The sequence below is a fragment of the Coptis chinensis genome, chromosome 3 (assembly GCF_015680905.1).
Source record: "Coptis chinensis isolate HL-2020 chromosome 3, ASM1568090v1, whole genome shotgun sequence".
Lineage (NCBI taxonomy): Eukaryota > Viridiplantae > Streptophyta > Magnoliopsida > Ranunculales > Ranunculaceae > Coptis > Coptis chinensis.
Window position 1 is genome coordinate 9,786,797 of NC_141458.1, and position 17,525 is coordinate 9,804,321.

Genomic DNA, 17,525 nt, shown 5'->3' on the forward strand with positions numbered 1-17,525 from the left:
TCATTTGCTAGCCAGTACGTGCATAATAGACATAAAAAAGCTGATATGCATTCGATGTTCCAACTCTTACTTGGCGAAGACGAAACAATTCATGAATTTCTAGGTCGGTTCAAAGCCGAACTACTGTGCATGGAAGCAGGGCAGAAAGAGTCTTTTGCTACCTTGGCATTCTATAACGCTTGCCGTGTGTGCAACACGGCACTAGCTAGATCGCTGATGAAAGAACGCCTTGAGACTTTATCCGAGATGTACGCTCGAGTCGACAAGTATATAAAGTTACAGGAAGGCCTGAAACGTCAAGGCCTACCAGAAGAAGAAGAGGTCGCAGCAATATCAGATGACCCCCCAGCTTCCAAAAAGCATCCCCGATAGCAAGAGCGGAAGCCGGGAAACAAAATGAACAATGACCGAGAGTTCGCCGTCCTGACATGCTCTCCCAGTTACATCTTAGAAAAGATCAAACGAGCTTCATATTTCCGACCTGATGTGCGGCAACCAGTGGACCGACCTGACAAACCGTACTGCGCGTTTCACCGAGCCAAGTGTCACGAGACCGATGCATGCTGGGGGCTAAAGCACTACCTCCAAGATCTCATCGAAACATGGCATATTAAATAGTATACCAACATTGCCGACGGCGACTTACACCATAAGCTCATGGCTCGCCGAGTGCGCAGTAGATCCCCACCTTGCCATGACCACCACAATGTTCAAGTTTGCTCCCGCAGCAGAGGACGTCCCCGAGACCGTGACCGTTCTCGCCATGAATGCCGACAACACTCATCAGATCGCGACAATGCCAGAACTATTCATATAATCACTTTCCCAGATTATTCCGTGACATCTTCCAGAGAGAAACGAAGGCGTGTCGGCACCCTTCAAGAAGTTTATCATTTTTCTTCACAAGTGGCGTATGCCCTGCGAAGTTTAGGTTGCAACGCAGGAGATATTATTTTCACAGAGGCCGACCTCAACAAGGTTTGCCTCCCTCACAACGATGCACTTGTCGTCCATGTCAAAATCAGCGACTGGACAGTCAAACGCTTCCTTGACATTCTGTTCTATCATACAATTCAAGAAATGAACTTACCTAAGTCAGTCTTTATAGATCTGTTTGCTCCTCTTTACGGGTTTAATGGCTCAATGGCCGACCCAATCGGCGACATCATCCTCCCAGTTTCGGTGGGGTCTAGAGAAGACAAAGTCAGCTTCAATACACGCTTCAGCGTCCTAGGCATCAAGTCATCCTATAATGCTATTCTAGGGCGGCGTTGGATTCATCAAATGCAAGATATACCATCCTCGTTGCATCAAGTTCTCTGCTTCCCAGGCCCAAGAGGCATGATAGAGCTTCGAAGCAATCAGCTCGAGGCTTATCATTGTAATCAAATCCTCTCAGTGAACAAGACTGCTGACTTACATACCCACACAAGGAAGGAGCCCACCAGTTACACAATGGCCAAAGACACGTTGTTGAGAGGTCGAGCCAAGGCATCAAAAAAAAGACTGGGGCTCCAAAGAAGAAGGTCCAGTCATCTGTTCCAACCCCAGAAGTCAATCAAACCATTGTTGCTCCACCAGGCAGGACCCCAGAGGTCGCATCAGTTGTTGTCGATCCATCAGTCAAGACCCCAGAGGTCGCTTTCGTTGTTGTTGCTCCACCAGTTAGCACCCTAGAAGTCGCACCATCATGTTTTGCGCAACCAATACCAATTCCAAAGGTCACTCCAGACTCTGTTGTCATGACCACAGAGGCCACCCTAGCCCTTGTTGTTGTCGCCATAGAGATCGCTCCAGCTCATGATGCCAGTTCCACTCTCCCTCAGATCGACAAGGTATCGCCAGAGATTAATCCAATTGAGGAAGCATCAACGTCAAAGACAACATCTCAACATGCAGACCGAGAGCGAGTGAACCTAGGAACTGAAGATGATCCTAAGTTCGTATATGTAGGGGCTAACCTTGACCCCACACTCAAGGCCCAGCTTATAAACTTTTTGGCCATGAATAAAGATGTTTTCGCTTGGTCGTATATTGATGTGCCTGGAATAGATCCTAATGTTACATGTCATAGACTCAATGTGAACCCTAATGCTAGACCAGTTCATCAACGACCTCGCCGATTATCCCTGCGATTCCAGAAAGCCATCAATGATCGACAAACTTAAGCAAGTCGGTTTCATTAGAAAAGTAGACTATCCAGACTGGATCGCCAACATCGTCGCAGTTCCAAAAAAGAACGGCACAGTTCGTCTTTGCGTCGACTTCACGAACGTTAATCAGGAAACGCCAAAGGATAGCTTCCCTCTACCTCGCATCGACAGACTCGTAGATCAGACATGTGGCCATGAGCTCCTCTCTTTCATGGATGTGTACAATGGATACAACCAAATCCCACTCGCTGAAGAAGATCAAGAGAAACCATCATTCATCACAAAACAAGGAATCTATTGTTACAACGTTCTCCCCTTCGGCCTTAAGAACGCTGGCGCAACGTATCAGCGTCTCATCACTGACATGTTTCAGGACATGTTAGGTGACACCATGAAAGTATACATCGACGACATGGTCGTCAAAAGTAAGAAAGCGGAAGACCACCTCACTCATCTCGAGAAAGCGTTCTCTAGGTTGCGCCAAACTCGAATGAAGCTTAATCCTGAGAGGTGCCTCTTTGGAGCGTCCTCCAAGAAGTTCCTTGAGTACCAAGTATCACAAAGAAGGATCGAAGCTAATCCAGACCAAATCCGAGCGTTCTTGGACATGCCCGATCTCCAGACAAAGAAGCAAATTCAGAAGTTGTCAGGAATGGTCGTGGCACTCAACCGATTTATATCAAGGGCACATCAAACAAGTGCCGACCTTTCTTGCAACTTCTTAAAAAGGGTGAGCAGTTCTCATGGAACGATCAATGCCACCAAGCGTTCTCCACCCTCAAAGAGTACCTGACTACACCCCCCGTCCCAACCAAGCCTAAGGATGGCGAAACGCTGGGGATATATGATAATCATAAAAAGATAAAGTTTACCTACGAAATGAACGGTGAAACTCAAAATGTAAGTAAACTAAAACTTGCTTATGTGCCTAAGTTTATCAAAGATTGTTCTACTCTCGATCTATTGAACAGATATAGTGGAGTAGGAAGTTCGTTCCACTCCTAGTCCTTCTGCATGCTGTGTTTTTTAGTCTAATTACTCTACTTTAAGTCTAATGAGAGATTTACGAAATGATAACTAGACTACGATGCAACTACCCACAAGATGCAACTAATCGACTATTTAAACAACTATGAGAATACTACGTCGATTCTATGATAAGGAGTTAGGGGATTGATTCCACCTTAGCTCAACTTAATCCACTAACGAATTTAATTGTCGTAATCCGAATCGAATCGCCCAGAACAACTGGTTATTCCTAATCCCTAATTACACATGGCATTTCTACCAATTCATAACTAGCATGTGAACGATTACACCCATTCTCATGGTGAACTAATCATTTCTAGAGTGGAAAGGAAATTACGACGACTCTACGATAATCGGAATCAAGCTCTCATGAAGGCTTCTCAACCCCCTCTAATGGAGGTTTAGCCGAGAATCATCACGCTATCATTCCCAATCAAATTCGAACAAGACATGATATAAAGATTGAAACTTTACTTGTTTAAACTCAATTCGAAACTACTCATGCAATAATTGAATTAAACTAATAATGACAAATAAGTAAATCTAAGGATTTAAGCTAATAAATAAATAAACATGAAACTAGATTATGGAGAACTAATTAACTTTATTTATCTAATGAATAGCAATAACAATAATTTAATACTAAATTTAAGGCAAGAATAAAAACTAATTAATTAATCTAAAACTACATCTAGAACTAAGGTTTAATGACTACTTTTCTTATCCTAACCTAATTTATTTTCTAACCTAACTATCTACCATTAACAAAGAGCTAAGCTTTTGTTTTTATACTTTTAGATCCAAAAATCGTGCATGGGCTTAGAGCCATGTTTTTGGGCCAGAAAATCAGGCCCAAAACCCAATTCTTTCAGTCCAAAAAGGCCTCTTCAGCTACAGTTGGCTTCAATAGACTTTTCGTCTACTTTTGCTCATCTGATTGGGTCAAGGATTAGACCGTTGGAAAGATTTTTCCGAGCCAGTCGTTTTGACATAAGGTAGGCCCAATTCCGAGGTCTGAGTCCAAAGATCTGACGCCCGGAAGTTCTCGCTTAACTTTGTATCTTTGTTTTACGCCCAGCGTCGACTTTTCAGCTTTTAACCGGGCTTTATAAAGGCTTTGTCTTATTGAATCTTGGCCTTTAATCACGAAACTCCTTAGCAACTGACCTTTGCTCCTTTATCTCGCTAAAGTGGCACATTTCTGCACATCATGGACTTTGAAGCCTAAAATGCATAAAAAACACGTAATCAGTATTAACTCTTAATTATTACTCACATAATTGGTTTAAAAGTATGATGGTTAAAGGGTTAAAACTACAGTTTTGGGCTCTTATCAAACCACCCCCAAACAGCATTTTGCATGTCCTCAAGCAAAGATGAGAAATAAGAATAAGTGAGCAAAAATGGAGTTCTATCTACTCTCGTTTCGCTGAGTGCGATTGCATTGACCATATGCAACAAGGCCTTAAACCACTAGGAATTCCCTAGTGGACGAGTTATAGCCTCATGAGAGTTTTCCAGTGAAGGTACTCACAAACTTCATCTATACTACAACGACTAAGAAATAAAACTATTGTTTCCTTATTCCTCCGCTTCTAAATTAACTATACCTCTCACTAGCGATGCATATAGAGTAAGTAATCAAGTCTAAAACCTAAGCTAATATATGCATAATAATTAATCATCTATAATAAACATATATACAATGAGTAATACTATGAAATGCCTAGCGGTGTTCGTTTTGAAACTTCGGAATAGCGCCCTTAAGTAGGTTCTCACAATAATAGTCAAGATACAACACTGATTTTTCCACTCAAGTTTTTTACTCCAGGTGCAAGTGGGCACACTTTACCTTACAATCTCAATGACAACAAAGAAGCCGGAGTCGATCAAAATCATCTGCCACTTACTATCACACTAACCTATTCCTAATTGAGCTAGAGGTCTTTATTAGGTGTTGCGGGGATTAGGAGATGGTTTAAGAAGGAAGAAAATGGATATTCAAAAAGGACAAGTCTGAGATAATAGAGTCTTCATATTATGTAACTAGAGAAAACCTTGTTATTTACTTTTGCTTCTACACTTTGTTTCCATCTCTAGCCATATATTTTTTTTTCTTTTTCTTTGGCTTTTGACTTCTTTTATTCTATTTTTTTGGAGTTTTTATTTTATTTCTATTTCTATTTTTCTTTTCTTTGAATGGAAACTTCTTTTCTTTATTTTCTGAAACAATTAACTAACTTTTGTTTACACAGGTTTTTCTCTTCTTCTTTTTTCCTCATTCTATTCTCAGACTTATCTAAATTGGGTAGGTTGAATTTTTTTATTTTGTTTTGTTTTGTAACAGGGTAAAGGATTTGTGGTTTATGAAAGGCTAAAGAAAGGCTCAGAGGGGCGACTAGCGGAAAATAATTCATAGGGTTGAATTTCTGGCTATATCGATCCAAAAAGGGCCTAAAATCTCGCTTAGGATATGGCATAATAATCAAGCAAATGGACGTGTGATTTCTCTATCCGGATTTTACTTCTCCCTTGTGTCATTTATCAAATGTTTCGCTCAGATAAGGCTTTAGGCTATATTCTCATAGGATTTGTAGAATAAGTACTCTAGCCTAGATTTCAGAAACTTACTGCTAACAATCATAGATACTCATGTAATATATTTATAGATAGATGCAAAGATTATTACCTACATCTTAACCTAAGTTTCTAACAATTATTATAATGCAAAAGCTACGTGAGACTTCTAGATTATTAAAAGCATAGAGAAAGAAAACAATACCAATATTCCTAAGTGTATAACATAACTTATTTATTTATATTTTTGAATTTTTGAAATTTTAACTAGAAAACAAATGCACATTATACCTATCTATATCCTAACAGATGCCTTAATTACACGTGTTTCTATGCCCCCCCCCCAAATAAGAAACATGCTTTGTCCTCAAAGCATTTAAATAAAGAGGGTAGAAAAATACCATGGAAACGCGTGAAATTCTGGAACATCTGCAAAACAAGGTTAAAACATACTAATATAAAACCGACGAACTCTATAAGAGTTCCACCCATTATGGGGTTAACAAGAATCAAATTGCTTGGGACATAAGCAGACACTAACTAGAATTAAAACTTACCTTATCTCCCGCTTTATTCATCATCATCCTCATCCTCTTTTTCTATAAAGAAGTGAGGTTCCTTCGCGTCCTGCCATGCCATGATAATTTGCCAGGCTTCCCGCCATTTATCATCTATTATTGCTAACCTATTAAGCGCCACTTGGTCCGACGGGTGTAAGGTGCAACCTGATGAGGTTGTATCCTCCACCCTTGCCAAGTCATTGCACGGAAAGATCGAATAATACTATTGGTGGGTCGCACAGTGTTGACCGTAATCCAATTCGTGAAACGTGTACAACAAACAGGAAAGAAACATAACATAATACGGAAAATTAGAACAGGCATAAGAAGGTACTTATGCCTCATGCTATGGGCTCGAGCTAAACTAGACATCAAGGTTCGGGAAGGTCGTGACACATACGTCGATGGGCTAAAGCAAGGAAGACGCTGCAAGTGGCATCATTCACAGAAGAAAAACGCCATTCCCCTAAAATGTTTAGCATGATCCAAAACATAACAGTTCCTATGTTCATGGACAGGCTACCAAAGGCGACGTTATATTCCCCTTGGTCCTCGATACGGAAAATGCCCGCCCCATACGACTCATGCAAAAACTCATAAGTGTAGACATGCATATTATCTACCCAATAGCACCATGAGTCTTGTATTTCAGCTGGCATAGCAAGTCCAAGAACAAATGCTAGCAAGAACCTGGTAATTTCCATTGGTTCCTCATTAATGTTGATGGAGAACAATTGTTCTCCATCCGGTCTCTCAAAGAAAATACAATTATCATAAAAATAAGATGCAAGTCTTTGGAGAATAAAGTTCATCGTCTTACCATAAGCGGTTCCCGGCCCTACGTATGTGATCGCCTCACAAAACCAAGCACCATAAGTAGTGCTTTGGAACAAATCTTCGAAAAGATCGTTCGATATTATTGTAGGGGATGTCATCTCAAAACGATGCTCTGGAACAGCTGCAAATGATCCGGGAACAACCCACAGAAAACTGGAAATTGTTGTGTTTACGGAGGTCAGGGCGCAGGTGCGCTCTGATGATTTTCGAGTTCCAGTGTTTGGCTGAAGTCGCGATCACCTTGGAGTGCAAAGCTTCAGTGCAAAAAATCTCGACGAGACTAGAGCGCAGTGCGCTCCATCAGCGCAGTGCACTCGAGGTGCTGATTTTTGAAAATGGTGAAGAACAACCGGAAACGTGGGAGTGAAAGGTGAGTGATGAAAGTTAGGTGTATTGTGGGTTGTGAGTGTAAAATGAATGAAGTTTTTATAGGTTTTAAGTTGTTAAAACGGATCGGGAAGTTGCCAAAAAGTTTTTACGGCAATTTCTGGAAATACTAAAATTTTCAAACCCGAAACGGAAACAACTCATATTCTTATCGAGATTTCATCCTACCATGATATTTATTTATAGATATGCCTAATCGGCAATATTCTCACCCTGACTCCGAAATAACTTCTAAAAACTAGGGTCATATAGAAATTATGATGGAATAGATAATACCACCCCCAAATAATTTGGGAAGGTGGGATCAATATTAAACAACCACGCACAATGAAAATAGCCGCATTATATTAAATTTTGGCATTAAATGCCCTTTCACTACAAAATTCAAATTACGGAATTAAAACTTACATTAAAATAACTAACAGTAATAAAACTACAAATAAAAATCATCAAGCTATACTATCCCTAAACACGTCGGTACTGGTAGAAGAGGGCACACGCTCAGGAGATGGCTCCCGAAGCTCCCGATCGGGCCGACACCATTCGATCTTTCGGCGACGGACGCCTCGTGCCTCGATGATGTATCCTCGGAAGGAGAATCCTGCCATTGAGGTGGAAAGCGTGCAAGCATATCGCCCAGAACCGGCGCCGAAGCTTCTAGCTCGACCCTCATCACATTCCCACCGCTCATCTCTCATTTGGAGTGCGAATCTCGGTTATGGTGGATAGTAGCCCTGTCGAAGTTCGGAGGTCTTCGCAGATAGTATTGAGTGAACGCATGCCCCGATGAATCACAGCCATGCGTTTTGCATCTGACCAACACCTCTCCAAAGCATCAGCATCAAAACAAGTCAAGTCCTCCTCATCCTCCGAGTCATTCTCATTTCCACCATCCTCCTCCTCCTCTACCCTATCCTCAGGCAACCTCCAAACTCGTTGGACACAATCCTTATAAATACGAGGATTTCGGTGTAGGGTGAGGTAAATCCTATCAGACGTCAGAGTCGCTCTCAACTTCAGCATGATCTTGGTTATCAACACAGGAAGAGGTGCAATAGACTTCCCTACTCCCCTGATCATGTTAAGCAAAAACTCCAAGATACAGAATTCATGCTTCTACTCCTGGAGTATCCATAGAATGTGGAGGCAGTTCAGACCGATGTCGCTGACCTTCTCCTTCCCTAGGATGTTCAACCAATCCACCGAGTCAGAGCCACCGGTTGGTTCGAGGATGCATGGCGAACACAATGTGAGCTTGTATTGTAGTTCCGCCCGGTGAATCAGCGTTCATCAAAGGCTCTACCCCATTATATTGGGACCCCTGTAACGTGGCATCAAGATGGATTCTAGGCGGAATGCCTAGAATCTCAGCCAACAACCCAGCAGTTACTTCTTTCCTCTTCTTTGCCACCGTAACAAAAATTCTACTCCCATCCAACTCTCTCGTGTTGTAAAACCGTCGGACTAACTCTTCGTGGTAGAAAGCGTTGGTGGAGTACCACAAGCTATTCCAATATCTACTAATCATTTCGTCACCGTAAAACGGCGCGAAGTGGTCGCCAGTAAATGCTTGCTCCGGCAAAATTCGACGTTGTTGAGCCATTGGAGTGTTTGGAATGTAGTGGGGAAGCAATGAGGGACAACCTCACAAAAAAACGATGGTGGTGGTGGTGTGATGGCGCAGCAGCGTGAATTTCTTTATTTTTTAGTGGTTTTTGGTGATTTAAATTGGTGGAGGTGGTGGTGGTACGGTTTTGAGAAGATTTGGAGTGGGTTTGGCGGGTGTTTTTTTTTTTTTTAATTTAGGGTTTAAAGCTTTGTTTTTATTGTAATGGTTTATTTTGTCGATTTTTAGCGACTTCAAACTAATTTTTTGTCGATTTTTAGCGCGACTTCAAACTAATATTGCCGCTTCGTTACCGGTCTGATTTTTGCGAATGAGATATGGAAATGATCAGGAGAGAATTTCCAATCCAATGATCCATAAAACACTCTATTTCGATCGTGGATGACATATAAGATAGTGGAAAATACCTCGAAGTGCATGCATAACGTACGTTATGCGAACGAATGAACTCTACATTCATAGATTATGTCAACCCGAATCAGAATACAATTAAACGACCTAAGCAACTCTAATGGGACATAAAACATTCTAGGACGGAAACACGAATACCCCACCCCCAAACAAATTTTTTTTACAACAGAGTTTAGAAAATTTGTTTTTTTAAAAGTGGGTCTTTTAAAGTCATATTCCCGAGACTTCCTAGATTACTATGTTTATTATTTAATATTTTTTTACTTTTATAAGGAAAAACAATAAGCAATAAGGACATAATTCACCCCATAGAGAGACATGACTCAAAAATCCGAGAAAACATGCAAGAGTGGAAAACGTGAATTATGTTAAACGTGGACTTAGGATCCGTACTTACAGCCACACACTCCATAGGGAGGGCCCGGTTACCTTAATGGTGCACTCACCAATATCTGGAAATGAAAGGAAATACACCAAATACAAAAACTGAGTCGTTTATAGTCAGATACTCGAGACTTTATCTAAACATATGTATGAATATGCAGTTTATCATATATCAACAACCGAAATAGTTGTGGATCATTCCATAAATAAATATCACAGAAAATATATCCAAACACAATCAAGCACCAAGATTTCCTATGACGCAACCTAGTGAATTGCAAGCGAAGTCGGATAGACCTATAACGTAACCTAGCATGCACCTTCTTTTTCATTTTTGAACGAGAGGGTGTCCTAGTGAATAAGTGTGGAAAAGTGAATGGTTGGGGAAGATATGGTGGATATAGATAAGTTGTAGAAGAAAAGCATGTAAACAATGAGGATGTGGGTTTAGCACAAAACTCATTCATGGTATAGGTAGGGACTGTCTCAAGTTTGAAAATGAAGGTGTCAAATTGTTTGTCCTTCTGAAGTATTTGTTTACTAGGTGGATTTAAAAAATTATGAAGCACAGGAGAAACAAAAGGATCGAGTGCAAACTCGAGATTCCTTTGAAAGGGTGGAAGGAAGAGAGTCGAGGTGGATGTTGTGCAAAGTAGTTCTTGATAGGGTGAATCATCACCTGCTCTAAGAAACTCATAGAATTCCTCATCTAGATTGGTCATATCCACATTACTATGGTAGTCCTCTATATCTTTGAGAAAGTCATCTATCTCGTCCTCATCCATAATATGTGTATCGACTAGTGTAGGGATAAAAATGTTGGAGTCTGAACTTCCAAAGGAAAGAAATTTGGGCATATGATTATCAGGGAACGTGTTGTTGAAATAATCTCAAGCGAAGCTCTCGATCATGCTAACCTCTCCATTCATAGACGAATCGGGTAAATGTATCTTTGTTTTAAAAACATTTACTTCAACAGCAAGATGGCCAAAAGACATGGACATTGAACCATCGCGGCAATTAATGAGCGTTGGTAGTTGCGAGAAAAAGGACACCCTAAGATGATCGGGACAGAGTCGTTAGCGACTTCAGATCGAGGATGACAAAATCGCGGGATAGTAGAAATCTGAACTTTTACCAAAGACATTTTCAACCACACCTTTAGGATACTTAATAGACCGATCACCTAATTGCAACGCGTCATTTTAGTGGGTTGTATCTCGTCTAGACCTATTTGTCTATACAAATAAAAAACGGGAGTAAGTTAACACTAGCCCCGGTGTCTAATAACGTAGTCGTCGTGATAGGAATCTCCTAAGGTGCATTATGCGATGGGGCGACCGTGGGGTCCTTGTACTTAACAATTCCATTATGTTCAGATAGAGTTGGGAATTGTTATGTTAAAAAGGCGTCTTTTGGTATATTGGTCTTACGCCTAGTAGTACACAACTCCTTAAGAAACTTAGCATGGTGTGGTAGCTTTTTAATAGCTTCGAGGAAGGGAAGGTTTATAGTTAGATTCTTGAAAACGTTCCTAATCTCCTTATAATTTGTATCCCTAGTTAACATGGCTAATTTTTGTGGAAACGGTGGTTTCTCTCTATATTTAGCATATGTATCACCTGGATGTTTAACCTTGACTTTCTGTTTCTTAGGTTGTGTTGTAACTGGTACCTCTACAGTGGTAGGTTCTTGAGTTTCTATTTCGTATCTAGTAAAATAGCAGGTGTAGGGGCTACTGGTGGGGTAACTATAGGCATAGTTACTTTGTTATTAACCACTCTACCAGAACGGAGAGTGGTGATGACATTTAGCTCACCTATATTTTCATATTCATTACTAGTATTATCGGTTACCTCAAAGGTTGTGTTTGTTGTTTTAGGATTAGGTATTGCGTGACCTGGAAACACACCTTTGGGTTGGGCTTTATCTTGGGCCAACTGTTGGCTTAAATTATTAACGGATTGTAGAAGCTATTGGTTAGATTGAGCCATGGTTTAGAAAAGTTTTTGGCTCACTTGTATGAAGGTGTCAAGACGATCCGGTTGTGTGGGTGTAGTAGTCACGGGAACTATCTCGCGTGAATTATTTATGGGCGGATTTTGATAGTTATTATTTACCGGAACGATACCTCTATTAGCATTATAATTATTATAACTACCTTGACCTTGTGCTTGACCTTGTCGAGGTTGCACTTGGTTGTTATAATTATTATAATTACCCTGACCCTGTCCTTATCGTGGTGGAGCTTGGTTATAACTGTGCGTTGGCCTAACATATTGATTATTCTACCCTGGAGGTGTGACGTGTTGGTTATTTCTCCAACCGAAGTTGGGATTTTGTCTCCAAGGGGCGTTAGGTTCACTATTAATGGAACAAGCATGTTCATAGCCTATAGGACGATGGGAGTCGGGATGCTTTCGGGACTCAATGAAAACTACATGGATTTGAATTTACATTCATGCGAGGGGATAGACTTTTGTTGAGCGAAATGGCCTCTACCTTTTTAGTGAGTGATTCGATTAGAGTTTTAAGCTCGGGATCGTGTTTAATTTCAAACATACCCGTGCCTTAACTGCTGTATTAGAAGAACTAGTGGAGCGTGGATATCGTCACTACCCCCGGTTGTTATTTCGCTTAGTTTGATCCTCTAAAATTTATAAGCCTTTGAGGCTCCTTTACTTAAGAAACTACCCCATTTATTATGTCAATGACTTCTTTATGGTGGTGTAGAAGTCCTTTGAAAAAGGCGCGAACTAACGTGTCTTTCGCTAGGTTATGATGTGGACACTCTATAAGGAGATCGGTGAAACGATTCCAAGCCTCCGAAAATGATTCATGAGATTTTTGTCGAAAAGAAATGAATCTTAGAAAGCATCTCATCCGTCTTTAGGGGTGGGTAAAAATGTTCCATAAACAGGTGAACAAGTTTAGCCCACGAGTCCTGAAATTAGGGTTTGGGCAGTTAACCAAGACGCCTTATCGGCTAAGGTGAAAGGGAATACCCCCGGTTTAATTTGTTCGCACCAACCGTAGGATGGTGGAATGTTGTTAGGACTTGTTCAATCCTACGATGTAAGCCGATAAGTTTTTCATGGTCTAAACCATGAAAAGCGGGTAACAAATTAAAATATTTGGGGATTTGAAAATCTCCCATAGGGTCCGCTAGAACGATGCAAGATTTGGGGCTATCGCTCAAGGCTTTGTAGAAGTCGAGAGAGAGGAGTCTCTCATTCTTGGAGAGCATTATATCGGTGGTGTGTGTGAAATAGTAGCTAGAGGTGTAGTGGGTGGTATACTAGATAGACTTGTTTGTTGGCGTTGTCGCGGTAATTACGTTCGGTGTTTTGTTTCGACCGGACCTTAATCTCATACAAGGCTAAGACCAAACTTAGCTAAACATGACAACACTCCAAACAATCGATATACTAGTATAAACCTCTAACAAGAGATCGCGAGGTGTGGAAGAAAGGAATACCTGATTGCGTCCTTGCCCGGCTTATGAATAGCGTCTTTGTTTCTGGCGTGTTCGGTAATATATAACAAGTTAGAACACCGAAAAACTTGAAAAATCGAAGTTTGAATCAAACCTGTGGAAATCCGGCAAAATTCATTTCGGTGCGAGTCGCTCACTTTGAAGCAGTGCTCGGTGTAAACTTCGAAGTTACAGATGTTTGGCGTGGGTCGCTTCGGTTTGGGAGCAGGTTGCACTCGGGGTTCCAGCGTTTGGCGCACAAAGTGCGCTCCGTTTGAAGCAGTGTGCTCGTGTAATTTTTCGATGAACTTTTCAATGCTGAAACGGACAACCACAGTATGAATCAAACAAGGGTGGGTGGGGTTAATGGGACTTTAAGAAGAGTACTTATACTACGAAAATAATGCGAAAGTAAACTAAGATGGCAGTGGCGCCATTTGATAAATCATAAAAAGATATAGTTTACCTACGAAATGAACGATGAAACTCAAAACGTAAGTAAACTAAACTTATTTACGTGGCTAAGTTTATCAAAGATTGTTCTACTCTCGATCTATTGAACAGATATAGTGGAGTAGGAAGTTCATTCCACTCCTAGTCCTTCCAAGATCTTTGTGTTTTCTAGTCTAATTACTCTACTCTAAGTCTAATGAGAGATTTCTTGAAATGATAACTAGACTACGATGCAACTACCCACAAGATGCAACTAGTCGACTATTTAAACAACTATGGGAATACTACGTCGATTCTATGATAAGGAGTTAGAGGGGATTGATTCCACCTTAGCTCAAACTTAATCTACTAACAACTAATCGTCAGTAATCCGAATCGAATCGCCCATGAGAACAATCAGTTATTCCTAATCCCTAATTACACATGACATTTCTACCAATTCATAACTAGCATGTGAACGATTACACCCATTCTCATGGTGAACTAATCATTTCTAGAGTGGAAAGGAAATTACGACGACTCTACGATAATCGAAATCAAGCTCTCATCAAGGCTTCTCAACCCCCTCTAATGGAGGTTTAGCCGAGAATCATCACGCTATCATTTCCAATCAAATTCGAACAAGACATGATATAAAGATTGAAACTTTACTTGTTTAAACTCAATTCGAAACTACTCATGCAATTATTGAATTAAACTAATAATGACAAATAAGTAAATCTAAGGATTTAAGCTAATAAATAAATGAACATGAAACTAGATTATGGAGAACTAATTAACTTTATTTATCTAATGAATAGCAATAACAATAATTTAATACTAAATTTAAGGCAAGAATAAAAACTAATTAATTAATCTAAAACTACATCTAGAACTAAGGTTTAATGGCTACTTTTCTTATCCTAACCTAATTTATTTTCTAACCTAACGATCTACCATTAACAAAGAGCTAAGCTTTTGTTTTTATACTTTCAGATCCAAAAATCGTGCATGGGCTTGGAGCCATGTTTTGGGCCAGAGAATCAGGCCCAAAACCCAATTCTTTTAGTCCAAAAAGGCCTCTTCAGCTGTAGTTGGCTTCAACAGACTTTTTGTCCACTTCTGCTCCTCTAATTGAGTCAAAGCTTAGACTGTTGGAAAGCTCTTTCCGAGCCGGTCGTTTTGACATAAGGTAGGCCCAATTCGGTGGTCCGAGTCCAAAGATACTGACGCCCGGAAGTTCTCACGACTTTGTGTCTTTGTTTACGCGTCGACTTTTTAGCTTTTGACCGGGCTTTACAAAGGCTTTGTCTTCTTGAATCTTGGCCTTTAATCACGAAACTCCTTTGCAACTGACCTTTGCTCATTTATCTCGCTAAAGTGACACATTTCTGCATATCATGGACTTTAAAGCCTGAAATGCATAAAAAACACGTAATCAGATATTAACTCTTAATTATTACTCACATAATTGGTCTAAAACTATGATGGTTAAGGGGTTAAAACTATAGTTTTGGGCTCTTATCAATATATTTAGCGATATCAGACTTTGCCATTAGCTCGGTTCTTTTCAAAAGGAAAACAGCTCAGAGAAACCGATCTATTTTACAAGTAAGACGCTCACTCCAGCTGAAAAGAATTATTCGTACATTGAAAGAGCAGTACTCGCATTGTTATACTCGGCAAGAAAATTCAGGCCTTATTTTCAAGAACATCCAATCAAAATACTGATCTTAGCACTTTTCAGTGTTTTTAGAAATTTACTTATTACGTGCTAAAACTTAATAATTCCTTACTCACTGTTTTTCTTTTAGAATGCCAATCTAGTTTGAGTCGGAATTTCGTTCCAACTTCTAAGACAAGAATATAAATGATCACAAGTGAAATCTACACCTTGGAGAACTAAGTGAGAAGGATTTGATAGATTTTTTTTTTAACACAAGTTATCTAAAATTTGTAAGTTTGTTTTGTAGTTAAATGAAAGAAAGAGAAAGATAGGGAAGGATTAATCCTACTCATGCAAGGCCTAGCTACAAGTCTTTTAGAAACAGGTCACTACCATCTCAAATCCCTAACATAATATACCTATCTCTAAACATATCATGCTAGCATGTGGAATTGAAATGATATTTCATCTCTGAAATATCATTCCAACTCCTAGTTCTACTCTACAACAGTTGATCAGATATTTGTCAATCTCTATCATTTTGGGACAGGATGAAAAATAAAACCTAAGTCTTTTAAGTAGTGATTTTGGAATCCTAAATTTGTAGCCTGATCCTCACATGAGCATCATTAACTCTCCCCTTGGGAGAGTTTTAGCTCATGATCCTAGGATTTGATTAAAACTACAAGTAAAATAAGTAAAAAGAGATAGAAAGAAGAAATGAATACAAAGCCAACTAATTACCTAAGGAAAACAGAAGTTTTTATTCAAGAACTAGAAGGTATAGTCCTCCATTAACAAGTTACAAGATTTTTTTTTTCTTAAAACTAAAAACTAAAAACTAAAAGTAAAGACATGGAAGTAAATGAAAAGTAAAAGTCAAGGAAGTAAAAGCTAGCCAACTCCCAAAATCAACCCCCCTTTACATAAGAGAGCCTTTTTCTCTTCTCCCACGTGAAACACTCTCCTCTCATTTATTTTTCACTTATCCACAACTAACCCCCATTTGACACCTTTCATTTTTTTAGATAAACATCACCTAAATCCAACCAACTCATTAACTTCATCCAAGGTGTCAAATTTGCACCAATTATTTGCAGCTTTTTCTTGAATTGCATGATGACTCATCAAATCTTATGGGCCCGCCTAGTGGTCCCGCGTCGCGATCGATGGCAGTCCGATCTTTTGGCATTTTTACAACTTCCTGCCTATGCGTAGAGTTCATCGCACTGATCGTCGGAGCAGCTCACTCGTCGCATTTGGAGTCCTGGTTCAAGAGATATGAGCTTCGGAAGTTTGACGCTTACGTAGCCGCGTAATCCCGTTTCGATTTGGATTACGTACTATTTGAGTCTTTGGGCTTTAGTCCGGATTTGTTGGGCTTCACATGGGCTTGATCGGAAGGCATGTGTATACTCCCTATTCCGTGCTTAAATATTGGCTTTATCATAATATTTACATTAGTTGCTCCAACCTGCAAAAAACACGAAGATGCGATTATTTCATGATTATTAAGCACAAAATTGACCGAAATGTTATGTCTCTACAGGTTTTTATAATACAGTTTTGGGTGCTTATCAAATACTCACCGACCTTCCTTTGAAGAAAATTCTTCACAAAGAAAACAAGACAACCCGCATGGCAGTATGGGCCGAAGAACTCGGAGAACATCACATGGAGTTCGTTCCTCGCACTTCACAAAAAGGTCAGGTCATGGCAGATTTCCTAGCAGATTTCTTTGTTGATGACCCAAATTGGGAACCAGAAGCAGAGGTCGCACCCACAAAGGAAACTACCAAGTCAGTATGGTCTCTCTTTGTCGACGGTTCTAGTAACCCTGGAGGAAGTGGAGTCAGAGTCGTCTTAGCATCCCCAGATGGAGCCATGGTCGAAAAATCAGTTCGCATCGACTTCGCAACCTCCAACAACGGCCGAAGTCTGGCGTTAATTATGGGCCTTCGCGATGGCATACCGCAAGACTTCGATG

General features: G+C 40.1%; 1 pseudogene; it reads left to right on the plus strand.

Moving 5' to 3' along the window:
* The first annotated feature begins 12,738 nt into the window (after positions 1–12,738).
* Positions 12,739–12,833, plus strand: LOC147507819 (small nucleolar RNA R71; annotated as a pseudogene).
* Positions 12,834–17,525: the final 4,692 nt, after the last annotated feature.